The sequence below is a fragment of the Lutjanus erythropterus genome, chromosome 11, assembly GCF_056507025.1.
Source record: "Lutjanus erythropterus isolate fLutEry1 chromosome 11, fLutEry1.hap2, whole genome shotgun sequence".
Lineage (NCBI taxonomy): Eukaryota > Metazoa > Chordata > Actinopteri > Lutjaniformes > Lutjanidae > Lutjanus > Lutjanus erythropterus.
The window spans coordinates 13,183,882-13,200,260 of NC_139327.1; the positions used below are offsets into that span (position 1 = coordinate 13,183,882).

At 38.1% G+C, this 16,379-nt stretch overlaps 1 protein-coding gene across 1 annotated transcript in view; it reads right to left on the reverse strand.

Moving 5' to 3' along the window:
- The window catches only part of nlgn2b (neuroligin 2b), a 96,044-nt gene extending 83,253 nt beyond the window's left edge, over positions 1-12,791 (reverse strand). Inside the window, exon 1 of the mRNA XM_084730856.1 lies at positions 11,925-12,791. The gene's annotated coding sequence lies outside the window, so the exon portion shown is untranslated. The remainder of the gene's footprint in view (positions 1-11,924) is intronic.
- Positions 12,792-16,379: the final 3,588 nt, after the last annotated feature.

Genomic DNA, 16,379 nt, shown 5'->3' on the forward strand with positions numbered 1-16,379 from the left:
CCTCTTACATACATATACACATACACACACAGGAAATAATTCTGGTGGATAATTGGTGGGGACATTATACTGACTAGAGCAGCTAAAGAACAAGCTATCATTGTTGTATACTATAAGGGAAAATGTGCAAATTATAAAATAGAGAACCAATCACTAACAGTAACCTAAAAAAGATATATGCTGTATGTGTGGTGTGGCAGGTGCACTGTCAAGTCAGGCAGCTGGTTCTGCAGCTACACCCTGCTCATGTGTTCAGCGAGGGGAAAGCAGAAGAGTTAAGCAACACGTCCTGGAACATAAGTCTGCTTTATTGTCTCACACTGGGGCAATTTTGACTCAGGATCGTCACTCATTTGAGTAAATACATACAACACTGTTCGATGTTATTCAAACCGCCACAACAGGGAACGGCTGCTCAAGTTCAAACGTTGCCTTAAGAGGACTGTCACGTTCAGTGGAAAGTGTACCTTGACAGATGGGCTGGCTGCACTGATGATGTGTAAGTTAGCTTAAGTAGAGCGCGGAGACTTGCTGCATGTGATATATTCTGCCGAAATGATTTGTATGCCCAAAAGTGTTGAGAGGTTTCCTGTATTCCAAAGGTACTGCTCTGAGGTCAGTTGAATAAAAGATGGGGAATGCAATTTGAGTTTCAGTGCGAGTACTGACTTTCAAAACGGACAAATCATTCAAAACACGGCTAGTTCACAAAACATACAAGACTTTGTAGCTTGATCATTTTGATTATATCTGTCTTTCCTCCCGTACAGTTCCTCATACAAGGCTGAATATGGTAAAAATCAGTCAGTACCAAACAAACATGCTTTCTTAAACCTGAAGAATAAGATTTGTAGGCCAGTAAATCTCAGCTCTATTACACCCTAGAGCCTGACCGATACATCATTTGACCAATACTGACCCATCACAGCTATATCGGTCTGTTGGTATCAGCATGTCTATTACCTGATATGTGTCTATGAAAACTTTTTAACAATGGTATGTTTTTATTTGTTAACTTTATAGGCAGCATATTATGTATATTTGATCATTTATTCTAATTTAAGTTCAATGTACTGTACATATATTTTGCTCTGTTTGTTTTTTTAAAATGTATAGTTATTCCTAATTATTAAATACGATTATTTAAATATCATTTATTAAATAAAGGCGAGAGATTACAGTTTCATTGGCCTCATATATTTTGGACAATTACATTTATTGTTAAACTTGAAAGTATCCTGCCTAGATTACATATCGTCATTACAAATGTTCACCACTTTTGAGTGAGTGTTTTCTATATGTTTTTTAAATTCTGCATATTATATTCTGTAGAAAGAATATCGTCCGTCAGTGTTCAGTGTCAGTGTTGACATCAGCCCCAAAAATATCAAGCGTTTGTATTATATTTAATTTTCTTTCTCCAGTCATTCCATTAAATAATCTAAGTTAAATTGTCTATTTGACAGGACAGCTACATGTACAAAATATTTTAATAAAAGCAAACAGCAATATATTATCAGCACCAACTGTCTATAGAAGCTGATACTGAAACCTCAAAGTAAAATCAGACATCATACAGCCTCATTAAACCTGACCACTGAAATACAGTGAAACGCAGCATCATGTTGGTTCAGGTTCAGGCACTGGGTTGCTGCATTCCATCACCTGATCAGTATCAGCTGACTCTTACTATCACCTATCAGATTAAAACAAGGTAATTAGGTGGTTGTGATAATCTGACAAGCTCACACTCGCACTCCTGTGATTATTCATGTCACTGCTTCTGTTGCGGGTCGTAACGCTACACAGACTCTCTCATGCTGCTCAGAGCGCCTTCAAATGTGGAGCATTTTTCCGCCAAGTGCATCTGAGCATCTATTTGCTATAAATTGTCCTGAATCCTTTGATGCAAGTGTCTGACTGAACTGCCTGACATTTTGCGAGAGTACTGTACAGTGTAGTGGTCTTAGTAGTCCACACTGTAACCCCTTGGTTGTGCTCAAGAACCTGTTTAGACATGAGCTGTACAGTATAAAAGACTTCACTACAGCTGACCTTGATGTTCACCAAGTTCAAGTGATTTGACAGATTGCTGGCTGTGATGCCAAAATGAAAGCTGACAACACTATGTTATGTTTGCATTGGGAATACAGTTTACATATAGGCCTACAGGAGCACAACAAAAATCCAATAAATATTTGAAATTGTGGTGAAGTTCATTCCAACAGAATTGTCACAACTTGTGAATATAATAGCCAGGGCAAAGTTATTCCTTGCCAATTTTTCAGTTTTTACATGGTTTAACTTTGGGGAACACTAATGCAGAGCACAGGGAAAATAAAAAGACGCTCCTGAAGCTAATCTGAGGAACTAGTTCTGGCCTGGCTGGTTGGCATGTTAGTGGTTGGCTTGAAAGCTACATTAGTAGAGACACAGATGCAATGTTTGTTTTCAATCTGGGTAGAAAACCCCTGTGTAACATACATGTGATTTAATGCAAACAACATGTTAAATGTTTTCTTTTTTCATTATTTCATCTTGTTCATCATAAGTGCACGTTTTATGCTTTCATAATTAATATTTCATATTTCATAATTAATTAATAATCACAGTGATTCAGTCTATAGCCAATGAGCAAGTAGTCATTACATCATCAAGCTTGGTAACTTGGTTGGCTGCAATTACATTCCTTCAGCCATCACCAGAAAGTTCCCAGGTTGGACTGATTTAAATTATTTGGAATTGCAGATGTGCCTAAGTGTAAGACAAACCATTATTCATAATTAAGTCTGAAAATCAGATTTTTTTAAACTAAATTGAAAAACTGAGTAGTGCAGTGAGAATTTACTGGAATGAATTTTGATAGGCCAGTTTTTCTATTGGAGTAACCTGCCCTTATGCTGTCTTGTTTTATGATGCTGACATTCTGACATTTCTGAAACTCCATTTTCGAGTCCCACAGTATAATAGCATAAATCTCATGCTGCCTCCCTGATATAATAACACATTTCACACTTAATTAGAATTTCTTATGCAAAAGGAAATGGATTTCATGAAATAGGTCAAAGGAAATACTGTAAATTAGTCACTTTTAAAGTACAGGATGAACATTTCTTTATTTTAAAATGATATGGGACCAGTAATTGTCCAGGTCAAATAAAGTCTTCTGCGTTGACGCTGCTGGACCTATATATATTTTATTCAGCTCCACTTCTCCAGAACTGTCTGAGAAACTTGCAGACCAACCTTTTGCACTGCTGATACACATTAAGGTTTACTGCCTTTAAACGAGAGGTCTTGGCCTTTTGAGAACATTGTAACCCTGGTATTTTCATATTTTGTAGCTGTTGGGGAGTTTATGTGAACAGACATGGCCGATTTCAAATTAACAAGGGCGGACAATAATGGTCTGTTTAGATAACTACCCCATCAGAACTTTGGACATCTACAACATATTAAGATTATGGGAACATCTGGCCTTCTCATTGAAATAGTCCAGAAACCACAATGCAACAACAGTCTTTCATAGACTAACAACATTTGTAAATGTCCAGGACCAAGCAGCTTAGAATCAATATCAACAGAAAACACATGGTTTAACCAGCTTTTGTAATGTAACACACCACTGTACCCCTAAACAGCAGACACTACGTATAAAATATCTGTTGCTTACAGTTTAAATAATTTTTCTCATGATTTCATCTGAAAAACTCACAACTTGTGGGATGTCTGTTTTTGCACAGGACTTTAACAGAGCAGTTACTTTAACGTTAAGTTAATTTTAATTTAATTTGAAACACCAAACATTTTAATTAAATAAAAAAAGTTTGTAATTTTCATATATCTAACATGTTTCCAATTCAAGTTTTTTTTTCCAGTGTTTGCTGTGATGTTTCAGAGCTGTTGATGTTTTTTTCTTGTTGTCTGATTTTCCACAGCCACCCCAGCACAATTATGTGCCTTCAAAAAAACTGTCTGCTTTCCATGTTCATGGCAATAAAGAATAGCCTTCCAGTTTACTGTTTCACAAAATAAAAAATGTTCTATGATGAACTGACTGTGGTTCTGGGGTGGATTTCTCTTCTCTGGACAACAGCATGTAGCTCTATCATTACTTCGTGTTAATGTGTTTGATGGTACGACAGAAGCTTTTTTTTTTTTTTTTTTTTTTTTTTTTTTAAGTTCATTGAAAACAAAATGCTCACCATTTTCAATGTCAGGTAAAATTTGAAGAGCCTTTTCAGGCCCCAGTATTATTCCAAGTATTACTCATGTCAGTGCTTGTCAGTGTTTGCCTCAGATCATAGCTACGTCTTCAAATGTCTGTGGAATACGTTGTCTAACATCTTGCTTCCAGCTGCGTTGCCTTTCAGTTTATCTTTGGTTGATCTCTCGCTGAGCCGGTGACTACACTAAACACACTGTCTCTTTTTGTTTTTGGTCAATGTATGTCAATCTTCAGTCATTTTCTGATCCATAATTATGTCTCTAACTTTGTATTAGCTACGCTGAGTTTCCACAAGTCATTGGGTGCACTGCCAAACGCCAGACAAGAAGGAAATGATCTGGAGTTTTTTTCCACTGGGTGACAGTGAAGACTAACAAGATAAGACTTCAAAAAGGTTCTTCCTGAAGGGCTGAGGTTCTACCCAGAACCTGTTGCTTCTGAAGAACCCTTCTTAAAAGAAAGGGTTTGTCAAGGGGTCTTTGTAAGACTAGGGGTTCCATGTTTCATCCAAAGAACCATGTTTGGAAGAAAGAGTTCTTCAAGGATTGCTGAAATTGAGTGCATTAAAAGATGTTTTCTCAATTTAAACAATGATTGCAACAGATTGTTAAAACGATGGACGAAGGTAATCTATGGGATTCAATTATTTCTTGCCTCACCTTTAGAATACAGTATGGTTCTTTGTAGAACCCTCAGAAGACAAGAGGTTTGTAAGTGAAACCCTTATAAATATACTTCTAGGCTAAGCCAAAGAACTGTGTATGGCTTTAGTTAGCACTTTTTTCCCCTGAAGAGTTCATCTCTAAGAGTAGAGAGGAGGTAACTTGGATATTAACATTTTCTTTAGCACTATATCTCATACTTGTTCAGGTTTTAAACTTCCTCACAGTGAATCTAACATTAGCTGACTTCATACTGCAACATTAACTGGCCATCACGATCCCATCTGAAAATGTAGAAACTCTGACATTTAACTAATAATAAATGGGCTGCCTCCCCAATACATCATGCAGACTACATTTCAAACTGCATATCTTTCCAATTCATGTCAACACTGCCCACACCTTTCTAAAGAGCACCAGCTGTCTAATGTGTGTGCTGTGTCATAAGCAAAGTGAATTATGATGAGCGTATGAGTGATATACCACCACTTCTTCTTTTTTGTAAGAATACATGACATATTTGAACAGCAGCTCCAGGTCGTGTATCACTGCCCAAAATAAAAAAAGGAATCAAATGTTACAGCTGCTTAATGGATCATGTCTGATGAAACTGAAGGGGGGAACTTTGAGATTCAGCAAAGGTCACGTGTTCCGTTTTTAATGGGCTTGCGCCCCTGTCGCAAATAGAAGACACATTAAATTACCAGATATTTTAATGGGGTTTGGTGTGATATTCTTCCTAGACTTCACAAGACAGGACGGCACTTATCCTGGCTTATCTCATGGATGACTGTTATGTGATATTGTTCAAAGGAGGTTACACAAGATGGTTACCATGGCATTTGCACAGGCGCTTCTCCAGCTTTACTTTGCTCATGGATAATGGGTCAGGTCAAGCTATTCTCCTGCTTTTCTCCTCCTTGGTCGTGACGTGGCTGAGAGCTGGGTCATTTTAACTTCCCTTTTCTCTGACTTGACATCTTCACACAGAAATTAAAATCTCCAGGCCTCGGCAGTATCACCATTAACCCGAAATACAGTAAATGTTTTATGTAAAGATGCTGAAGCCCAATGAGAAACTAGGGCTGCTCAGATGGCGAGGGGATGTATGGCGAGGAACAGCTGCCAAGCCTGCAAGCTGCTCAAATTTAAGGCAATATGTGCTGGATCTTTTATGCTGTTTGGGGCTTCAGCCTGGCTTTTCTTTTTGCGTGGTAATTGTACAAACTTGTCACCTCGCGTTCAATGTGTCTTTTTTTTGTGTGTGTGTTATAAATGTGCAGCTTTTCAGGCAGCCACTCAGTGAGGCTTGTTGCCAGTGCAGCAGTGACGCTACAGGTTATGTCCAATCCCAGTGTCCAATGTCTCAGTCCAACAGAAATTACAGATGTTGAAGAATGTTGTTGATGCTACTCCAAGAGATCAGGAAAGTCCCACACTGGGAAAAAAAGCACAAATCCACAAGGGCTCTTCTGTGGACTTTCTGAGCTCTTGAAACACACTTTTTGTAAGTGCACCATCCTGCAGAAACTCCTTCAGGAACTGACGCACAATTCATAGTGTTTTAACATGAAAAACAGGAGTGACAGAAAAAAAAAAATATGGAAGATGCTGCCGAGGAGACGTGATGACAGTTTGATACAACAGTAATGCTATTAATATCACCTGTTACCTATGTATGTCCTTTCATGTTTCTGTGCTTTGTATTGTTAGTATGTCCATATTATCTATTCGTGAATGTACTAATTAGTGAATAAAGGAAAAAAAAAAAACAAAAAAAAAAACAGTAATGCTACACAACAATCACCCAATTGGTTGGCTGGCTACAAAATTGGCTGCTAAACAAAAATCCTGTTTAATTATTGAATTACTGATGTGCCCTCACTATAATCACCAATTAAAAACCTTTGCCCCACATCATATGATTGATGATATGAGTGTTATGCCATAATTTATCAGTTAAATTTCCATTTGTTCCTGCCTGAATTCAGGTCATATATAAGCCACACATGCTAGTAACACCAATTACATTCTGTGGGACTGAATGTTTCAGCCATGGTGTGGACACTGGAACTGGATCACTATTATTCAAACATCCAATGGCTTAAAATACTAGACTGACTTTAGCAGTGATACCTGCAACGATGTTGGGTCAAAAACAAACAAGCTCTCCTCTAGCCTGAATCTGGTGTTCTTACATTAAATTCATATAACATAAAGGTTCATTCCAGTGCAACATTATGATATAGGAATATATAATTATATGAGAATATAGAATATTTTTGCACATTTCAAAGGGTGAATGTGTCACTGCTGGGAGACCACTCATTAACACTTACTTGACATGATGGTGGCACAATGACATTCACTGTAAAGCTTGTAATGCTGTTGGCAAGAGGAGTTTTTAACATATATGAGGACACAGCTTGTTTTGCAGCAGAAGACAAGATTCTCTGGTAGCAGCAGAATTTGTAAGGACTGAAACTTTGGTATCTACTTTGCACAACATGGATTTTTCAGACAATACCAATAATTAGCTGCCTGCTTATAGCCAGTACTGACAAGGTAACTGATAATTTCACATTTCTGTATTTTAAAAATAAGCTGATAAAACCTGAACGAAAGAAAGATGAAATGAGCAAAGATGGATGATTTAAAGGAGCAGTATGTAGCAACTGCCAATGCAAAAACAAATACTGCTGTCCAAATAGCGAGTTGGAGCCATAGATGGCGCATTAAACAGGCTGAAATGCTATTTAATATATGATCTATGGTTGAAATGAGTTGTTTCCCCTGCTCCCTCCTCCCCAGACTCAAGGAAGCTCAGGCAGGCTACAGGTACATTGTGGAAGACGTGAACAACTTTGTCAATCGACAACAAGTGAGGACAAGTCCTCCACTGTAAGTTGATCAGCTGTTCATAACTGTCAGTTGTCTGTCAATGTAAAGTTAAGGCCATTATTCCAAAACAAAAGCTCACTGCTCCAAAAATTCAAAAATAGTTAAGTGGCTGCCTGTCTCACCGTCTGTCAGACTCCATTAAGACATTGCTCAATTTAACTGTTAGAAACATCTACTCCTTCAGCAAGATTATTATTAGAGATTATTATAGATTTCTTATGACAGACACCTACTCATTTAATGCAAAACAGGCAAACAAAAACTGTTGTTCTGGCCCAGAATAAAAATTTCATAGGACACCACTGCTGTGGCTTTGTTGTCAGAGAAGCAAGTATTTATTACAGTAAATGTATTATAGATTTCCCTTTAAGATTCCAACCCTTTGAACAAACCAAATCTAACTGACATCTTCAAATGTTCATTTACTTTTTTCTGGTAAAGTTCATCAAAAATCTTCATAAATGTACTTTGGATTTTATAAAGCATTTTGCTTAAGATTTCAAATTAAATCCTTGGACATAATCTGTCATATCAGATATCATTATAGCCAACATTCATCACCTATAATCTCTTTACTGGACTAAAAAGTAATAAATTTCCCATTATCAACCGCTATTCACTGTGCATTCCTCGTATCTACAGTGCTATGAGCTTACTTTTCAAAGTAAATAGAGAACTAAACAAGCTGAAGTAAAACATGTAGGCGCAAAAGGAATAAAACTAAAGTTGGAGCTGCCTTTGATAAATCACTGCATGCTCACCTTTTTTCTGTGGAGATTATATAACTTAAGCCCACACCTTTTAATCATACTTTTGTTTCTCCTCAGATGGTCAGGCAGAATTAAAAACCAAATGACACTTCAGTTTACCATTATTCATAACCCACAGGTTTTATAAAGAACATCCTGTGGCTGTGGTGGTTTAGTGCAGGCAGCCTGAACCCTTACAGCAACAGCTAACACTAAGTTCTTAAACTAGCTCATTGTGTCTAATAGCAAAGCTTGTTGACTCAGTGGAACAGCAAATTTTGTTTTAGAAATGGAAAAACTGTATTCATCCACACACAGCACTGCAGCATCAAAGAGCAGACTAAAGGCCCATTTCACCAACTGACACATTCATGTTCTGTATGTTAGACATATATTTTTTTAAGTGTATCGTGCGCACTTCAATACACAACCATCCACTGTGGCCTTGTTATATCAGTTAGTAGCAAAAAGAAATGATGCAGATGCAAACTGACATTGTCACACATGAAAGTCTTAATGAGGAATTCAAGTGTTTCATCTGTTTTACTTAGTTAGACACATAATGAAGCAATCAATTCAAAATGTAATTAAAAAATTAAATTAAAAAAGAAGTAGCTGTACAGCAACAACTGGACATCAAGTCATCCTGTCTTCCTTTAAAAAAGCTCTGGTGGAAAGACTTTCACATAGAAAACCCTCTGACACATCAACTTCCTCAACCACAAATCACCCAAACATACTTCATTAAACATTAAGGCTAACACAGAACAGGTTTTGTTCTGGACTGTAAGTCTTCACTTCATGATGTCGTCCAACCCATTAAGTCTCCATTCTTTCATTTTTATTTCATTTATCTTTTCTATTTTCCCCATGAAAACCGAACGACGCTGTGCTCACCACATTATTAGCTTTTTTTTGGCCCCTTACTGTGGTACACTGGACACAGTAATCTGAGAACACTGAGTTTTTAAAAAATACTGGTGGTTTAAAAAGTTAAAGTATTACTATTATATAACTGCTGTTTGGTTGATTACAGTAGGTGTATGAGGTCACTGCACTACATCCTTCGGTTGGGCAAAGTAGGATCATCCTTTAATATAATTTGCCACCCAATCTTCCAGGCCCACTTGCTAGTGAGAAAGTAGAGACAAAAAATATCAATTTCAGAAAGAGTTCATCAAATTATAGATTATTATAGAATAAAGGTTTTAAAAACTCTAAGAAGACATTTAAAATTGGGGTTCTGAGCAAAGGTCTACCACTGTGGTCTCTGTTCTTTACTCTGGAGCTACACAGATATCAGCCAGTATTTCTGGACAGATATTGGCCTGTCACAGTTATATCAGTCTATAATGGTATCGGCATATATGTTGTCTGACATGCACCAAAATAAACTCTTTTTTTTAACATAAATGAAGATTTTTGTTTTATAGACAGCATTTTATGCATATTTAATAATTTTTCTTAAGTTTAATACATATATTTTGTTCCATTTTTGGTTTTTATTTATAATTATTATACAGCTTTGCTAAATATCTGATTTTGATTGGTAAATTACAGCATTTTAAGGTCTGTTATTTCTGTATAGCAGAACATTGCTATGAATAAATGACTTCTGTTATGAAGAACAGACCATTTTTATGTACACCGGTCACAATTATTTTCAAATCCAGCAAATAATTTTTAAAGTAATATTTTTGTGTCAAATGATTGATTCTTCTTAAGTAAGCTGTCGTGTAATAAGTGTGGTAATGTAGAGTGAGAAGGTTAATACTGTGAAATAAACCCCAAAAGGGTGATGGAGGACTCCTCATCCTGAAGGGCTTTATTTTACAATAACAACCTGCTCACGGTACATTATCCTGCTTACTACACAGTCACCTCCCCCTCCCAAAAAGAAGAAAGAAAATTCAGTAATTTTACAAGAAGTCTATGATCAGAACTGCATCAATAGCTGTGGTATGTCCTTCATAGCAACGATCTGTTATACATAGCAACGGTCCTCTGTACAGAAATAACAGACCACTGAGAATTGAGTATTTAACAAAACTATGTAATAATGCAAAAACAAACAAACAAAAAAAAAACATTCAGAGTAATTCAATAACCCTCCACTCTATGTCAGGGTCCTGCACCACCCTTTTGGAGTTTATTTCACAACAATGACTTGCTCACTGTACAGTATCCCTTACTCATAATGTGATAAAATATATAGATATATTTATTAAAAATACAAGCAAAAGTTTACCGTTTCTATTTCACACTGTTTTGTTTTCGGTTTGCTCAATAAACCATGTGCTTTTCTCTTTTATGTATCTAATGACAATATTTTGATTTTGAAGCTCATGCAAGTCTTCAGCCATGTTCTGTTGTATCTGAACAAGTGTCCAAATCCCAATAACCAGGCTGACATGACGCCGGCCTTAAGAAAGCAATCACAGCTATTTCAACAGTACACGAACAAGAGTAATACCAAATTCTGCAAAAGTCTGCAAAATGACTTTATTGGTTTTCTGATGGATTTTAAATGTCACTCCTCCATAGCTACGGGCACCATGTCTGTGAGGGGGAAAAAACACATCTATTCCCCCTAAAAAAATTGAAAATATACCATTTCTCATCCATGACCTGTCAGAACAGAGGTCCTGTTGTCTGCCATTAACTGAGCACTGCCCAACCACCGCTGAATATTAATGGAGCCTTCTTCCCCTGGATCATCAGAGTGTGTGCATTTAATTCACAATCCTATCTGCATCTTTGAGGCTAGGGCACAGGCTGTGTGTGTGTGTGTGAGAGAGAGTGTGTGTGCATACTGTGTGTGTCTCCGAGCTGTTGTGGGGTTTGTTCATTAGAGAGGACATCTTCTGAGTTCAAGGCCTGTCACACACTCTGGTTGAGATTAGTTATATTGCAGCACAGCAGCATGTGTGTCTAATTAGGCGATGATACAGCCATCAATAAATGCAATAAAAGCATTATTGAGACTATGAGTCTGCCTTCACAAGCAAGGAGAACCATTGGAGCCCAGTGTGATTGACAGTCATGATGAGTTGATTCCAATTAGATCACATGAATATCATCTTGTTATGGTTAAAGCGACAGGATACTGATGCCGGGCTCATCATGTTAAAGATGTGACAGCTTATCAACAGGCAAGGCCAATCGAAGGCTCCCACTGAAAAGGAAGAAAATATGTGCTATAGCAACAAAGATTTACATTGAAATCTCATTCCCCCAGATTGTGACAGTGCGTCAAGATGGATAACGTGCGCAATGTGCGAAGTCACCAAAGCGTACAGATTGCGCACACATGAAAACCCATGATAGACAAGAAAATCTCCAGTCACGTTTACGAAGGAGGTGGAGGGGGAACATATGGCTTACCTCAAAGACTCGATGCGAGCACCGGAATTATGATGATGACGATGATGATGGCCCGTCCATCCGAACGCGATTCTTCTTTTTCTATCCTCTCGATGATGAGGGTTTAACTAGGCCATTTCTTCCCTCATCGCGATTATTTCTCAGGAGGGCAACGCGTCGCAGGCTTTCGCACATCGGTACACCTTCTCCTCGGTGTCTGTCTTTCTCCGGCTTTTCCAAAAAAAGCACACCTCATACTGCCCCCTCCTCCTCTTCTCATCCCCTCTCTGACAACACCCTGCTCTGTTTCCTTATCCACAGATATTTCACTTTAACACTGTTGAGATGCAGCGGCGAGTAGGATTCAAACAGGAGGAAGAGAGAGGGGGGAAAAAACACTCAAATAAATGCGTAACGCTATAGCGTCAAGACTGTGCGCGTTGCTTCAAAAGTCAACGCAGCGATCTGTCCTCTTTTCCCCATTTGTCCATGCTGATAATAATAATCCACTGCTGCACCGCCAGGGCCTTCAAAAAAAAAAACCCCCACACGGTTTGTTGGAGTTAAAATGTGAAATAGAGCTCTAAAGACACCCCACAGAAATCAGGTGTCCAAATCTCTTCTTTGCGCGCTTGCGTGGTGCGGTGCTCTCTCTTGGTTTCACTTGGTATCTGATGCTCTGGACATAAAGTAGAGGCTCACACTGAGACACAGCGCGGGGATCTTCCGTTTAGCCTTCATGGTTTGAGAACAGCACCAGAAATGCGCTCAATATTTGGATGCAGGGGTGTTATTTTGAAGCCCGGAGCTGCACAGGAGAAGAGGTTCCCACACGGCTTCTCTCTGACTGTCTCTCTCAGTGCGGTCTCTCTCATCGCCTCTCTCTCTCTCCCTCTCTCTCTCTCTCTGCTTATAGGACACCACTTGCAATATTTCAATCTCACAGCTAGTTGTCATGACGAGGAGGTGCGACGCATAATTCACTGAACAGCCGCTCGCTGTGCTCAAATCGTCATGTGAAAGGGAAAAAAAAGGAATCTGCATTTGAAACACAGGGCAGGGGGATTTGCTTTGATTGGTTTTTGATGAGAATCTGCACCAGGCTGACGTCAGATTTTTTTTTTTTTCCTTTTTGGCGCCAGGCGTCAGAGCGTTTCACAACCTCCTCTAAATATAATAACACTTACTGAGAGTAGTAATAATGATACTACTAATGTTAAAACATACTACTGCTACTAATAATAAGAGATTGTTTATCTATAATATATATATCAATAGTTCCATATCATGTAGCTCATGTATAACGCCTATATTGGTAAAATATTATTTTACAGGCACACAGTTCCCTATAATCACCTTTAAAGTATCTGTTATTTAATTGTAAATTTAGTAGAAGGTCCTAGGAAAGGGTTTTGTAACTTGGTGCTAATTGGTGCTAAGGAAACAGTTGGTGCTTATACTTAAACCTGCATTACTAAATTTGTCCATTTGGGGGACGCAAAAACAAGCTGTAAACACAACTCTGACATATTATCATCTTTTAAGTTGATATGGGGAAACAGCAAACAGTTGTTCATTATTAAAGGAGGAGAGTGTAGAATTTAATGGCATCTAACCAGAGGCTGCAAAAGTCCTCAAATTTTGCACTCGAGCAGAAGTACAGATACTACAGGCACTGAAAAGTACTCAAAGTACAGAAGTAAAAAGTTGCCCTCTGACAGACATTTCTGTCTGTTTCTGTTGCTCTTGTTTGCTTCATTATAAAGTTTTACGTCGTTTTCGTCTTGTTACATCTGTCATCTGAGATATGCACTGACAGACACAGAATTGTCTTTTCTTTCTTTTCTATTGTCCTATGCTTTTCGGCTGAAATCAGTCTTGATGTAGGGAAGGCAGTGCATAATGATGCAAAATAAAAATAATTAATAATTCCTGTGAAATGCATTAAAACTTAAATTATCAGCATGTTTTGAAAATTTAAGAAGTAGAAAGTATAAAAACACTGTTTAAATGTAGGAAATCAAAGTAAAAAGTTATTTGTACTTATTATTTCTATATATTTTTACACTGATGAAAACATACTCATGAATATTATATTTTATTTCTGTGATATTCTGCCAGTAGCTCCCCCTAAATCATACACACTGGATATTTCACACGACTAGCAGACACAAAGAAACATAAAGCTTCACATTCGGAATCATAGTCCAATACTCACTGCTAGTTGCTGCTGCTGGTTACTAACTGTGTCTGTCTGCTATTTGGTGCTGGACAGGTATAATGCATTTCTCTGAAAACAGCTGTCTGCTGCATCTGGGAACGACACCGATGAGAGCGGAGACACTGAACCAAACCAACAACTTTGCAGACTGTAAAACCAAAACAATGAACTGAAAGATGCTAAAATCCCCCCCCCCAGAAATTGTGTACCTATAAAATAAAGCTTTACCTTTATACTGTATTATAGAACACGACGGTGACCATGGTGACTCTCCTGGAAAATGGTGGACTGCTCCCTTTGGGTTGGGAGTTCAAGTATCTCGGTGTCTTGGTCACTGGGGAAGACAACATGGAGTGTGAGATCCACTGGCAGATCGGTGTGACGTCCACAGTGATGCATGTTATTGAAGGTGAAGGGGGGAGCAGAGTGTGAGGGTGACACTCTCACTTCACCAGTCATCGATCTACGTTCCAACACTGCATCTCTCACCTACTGTTATGTGTGAGATGATGAGATCGAGGACACAAGTGGCCAAAACAAGCTCCTGTCGCCGGTTGACTGACTCACATGCAGGAAGACGCACAGAAAGAGCCCAGAATCAATGTGGCTTTGTGAGTGAAGCCAGTCAAGGTGGTTCGGCCATCTGATGCGGTTGCCCCCGGGACACCTCCTTGGATGTCTTCTGGGCATGTCCAACTGGGAAGTGATCTGGGGAAGACCCAGAACACACTAGAGGGATGAAATATCCCATTTAGCCAGAGAATGCCTCGGGATGTCCCAGGAGGTGGAGGACGTGGCTGAATGGGGAGAGGACGTCTGGGCTACTAACCCTGCTTCCCACACAACACAAACCACAATATCCGGCAGTCAACAATACAAGTGCAATAATGTCCAATCTTATATAGCGAATCATGTCAAGGGTTGTATCAAACTTTTGATACTTTTATGGCACCAACCAAATCACTTCAATACTACTGACTATTGAAAACTGCCTCATTGTTTGAAGCCTTAGGAGTAAATTTCCAAATTGTGGTTTAATTTTTTAGGTTGTAAAACTGCTGTGAGTGGAAAAATGTCAAGATGTTGAAAATAAAACTTAAGTTCAACCACTTGTGATAAATAGGTTTATATTTTCATGTCATGAAACTGCTGAATGTGTTAAAAGGAGCTGTTACAATGGATTTTATAGAATTAGTATTGAAAAAAGTATTAATCAGGAACTGGTATTGTAGTCAAGGTATCGCTACTGGTATCAAAGTTTCCCAGCCCTGATTCCATTGCAATCACAATGTCAAAATAATCACAGTATAACTACTTTCAGGATGCTCCCACAGCTCAGTTGGTACAGCGTTCACCCTGAGGCTGTTGGTCCTCTGCAGCGGTCGCTGGGTCAATTCCCACCTGTGACCCATTTACTGCATGTCATTCCCCCTCTCTCTTATCCCTTTCCTGTCTCATCTTCAAGGCAAAAGCCCCCCAAAAATAACTACTTTTGTATATTTCAGCCCTTGCAGAATATGGATGGATGGACATGGATACCAGAGTTTACTTTGATTATTACACTATAGCCATCAGTTTGATTGGATTAACAAAGCATCATTTTTTTCTGCACTGTAATTTCATTCATGCAATTACATGCATAATCTCAAATACTCAATCTATGTCACAATGTTTTTTTTATTACATAAATATATCATTAAAAGTTAATCAAGTGTGCATACATACTCTACAGTTATGGAGTACCACCAAGGCAATACATTCACTCAAATTAGCTATAGAAATACAAAGAGCATATAAACCATTTTATTTAATTGCGAGAAGATAATTAATCACTAATTCATCTATAAAAACAAAATGAGAAATACACTCACTTGATTTAGCTTCCAAATACAGTAAATTATGTATGTTTCTCAAAACAGCTGAAGGCTAAATACTTTAAATTACTATAAGTGTAATGTGTTTACTGCAACAGAGCCTCAAAGTGTCTCTAGACTGAATAGTTTATAAGTTTTTACTGTTTGCATTAGTTTTTAAGCCATGTTCAAAAACATTTATTACTTTGCCCTGTGACTGTTGAGTAGCTCACGCTGTCCATGAAGTTCTTAAACAAGCGCACCCCCCCCCCCCTTTTTTTTTTTTTTGCTTTCATTACTTAATTGGCTCCATCTTGTGAAAATATGAGCTTTACACCAATTTAAGGTTAATTATTTTAAATTGCCTCTGTTATTCAATCCAGTTACTTCTATTTCAATTTC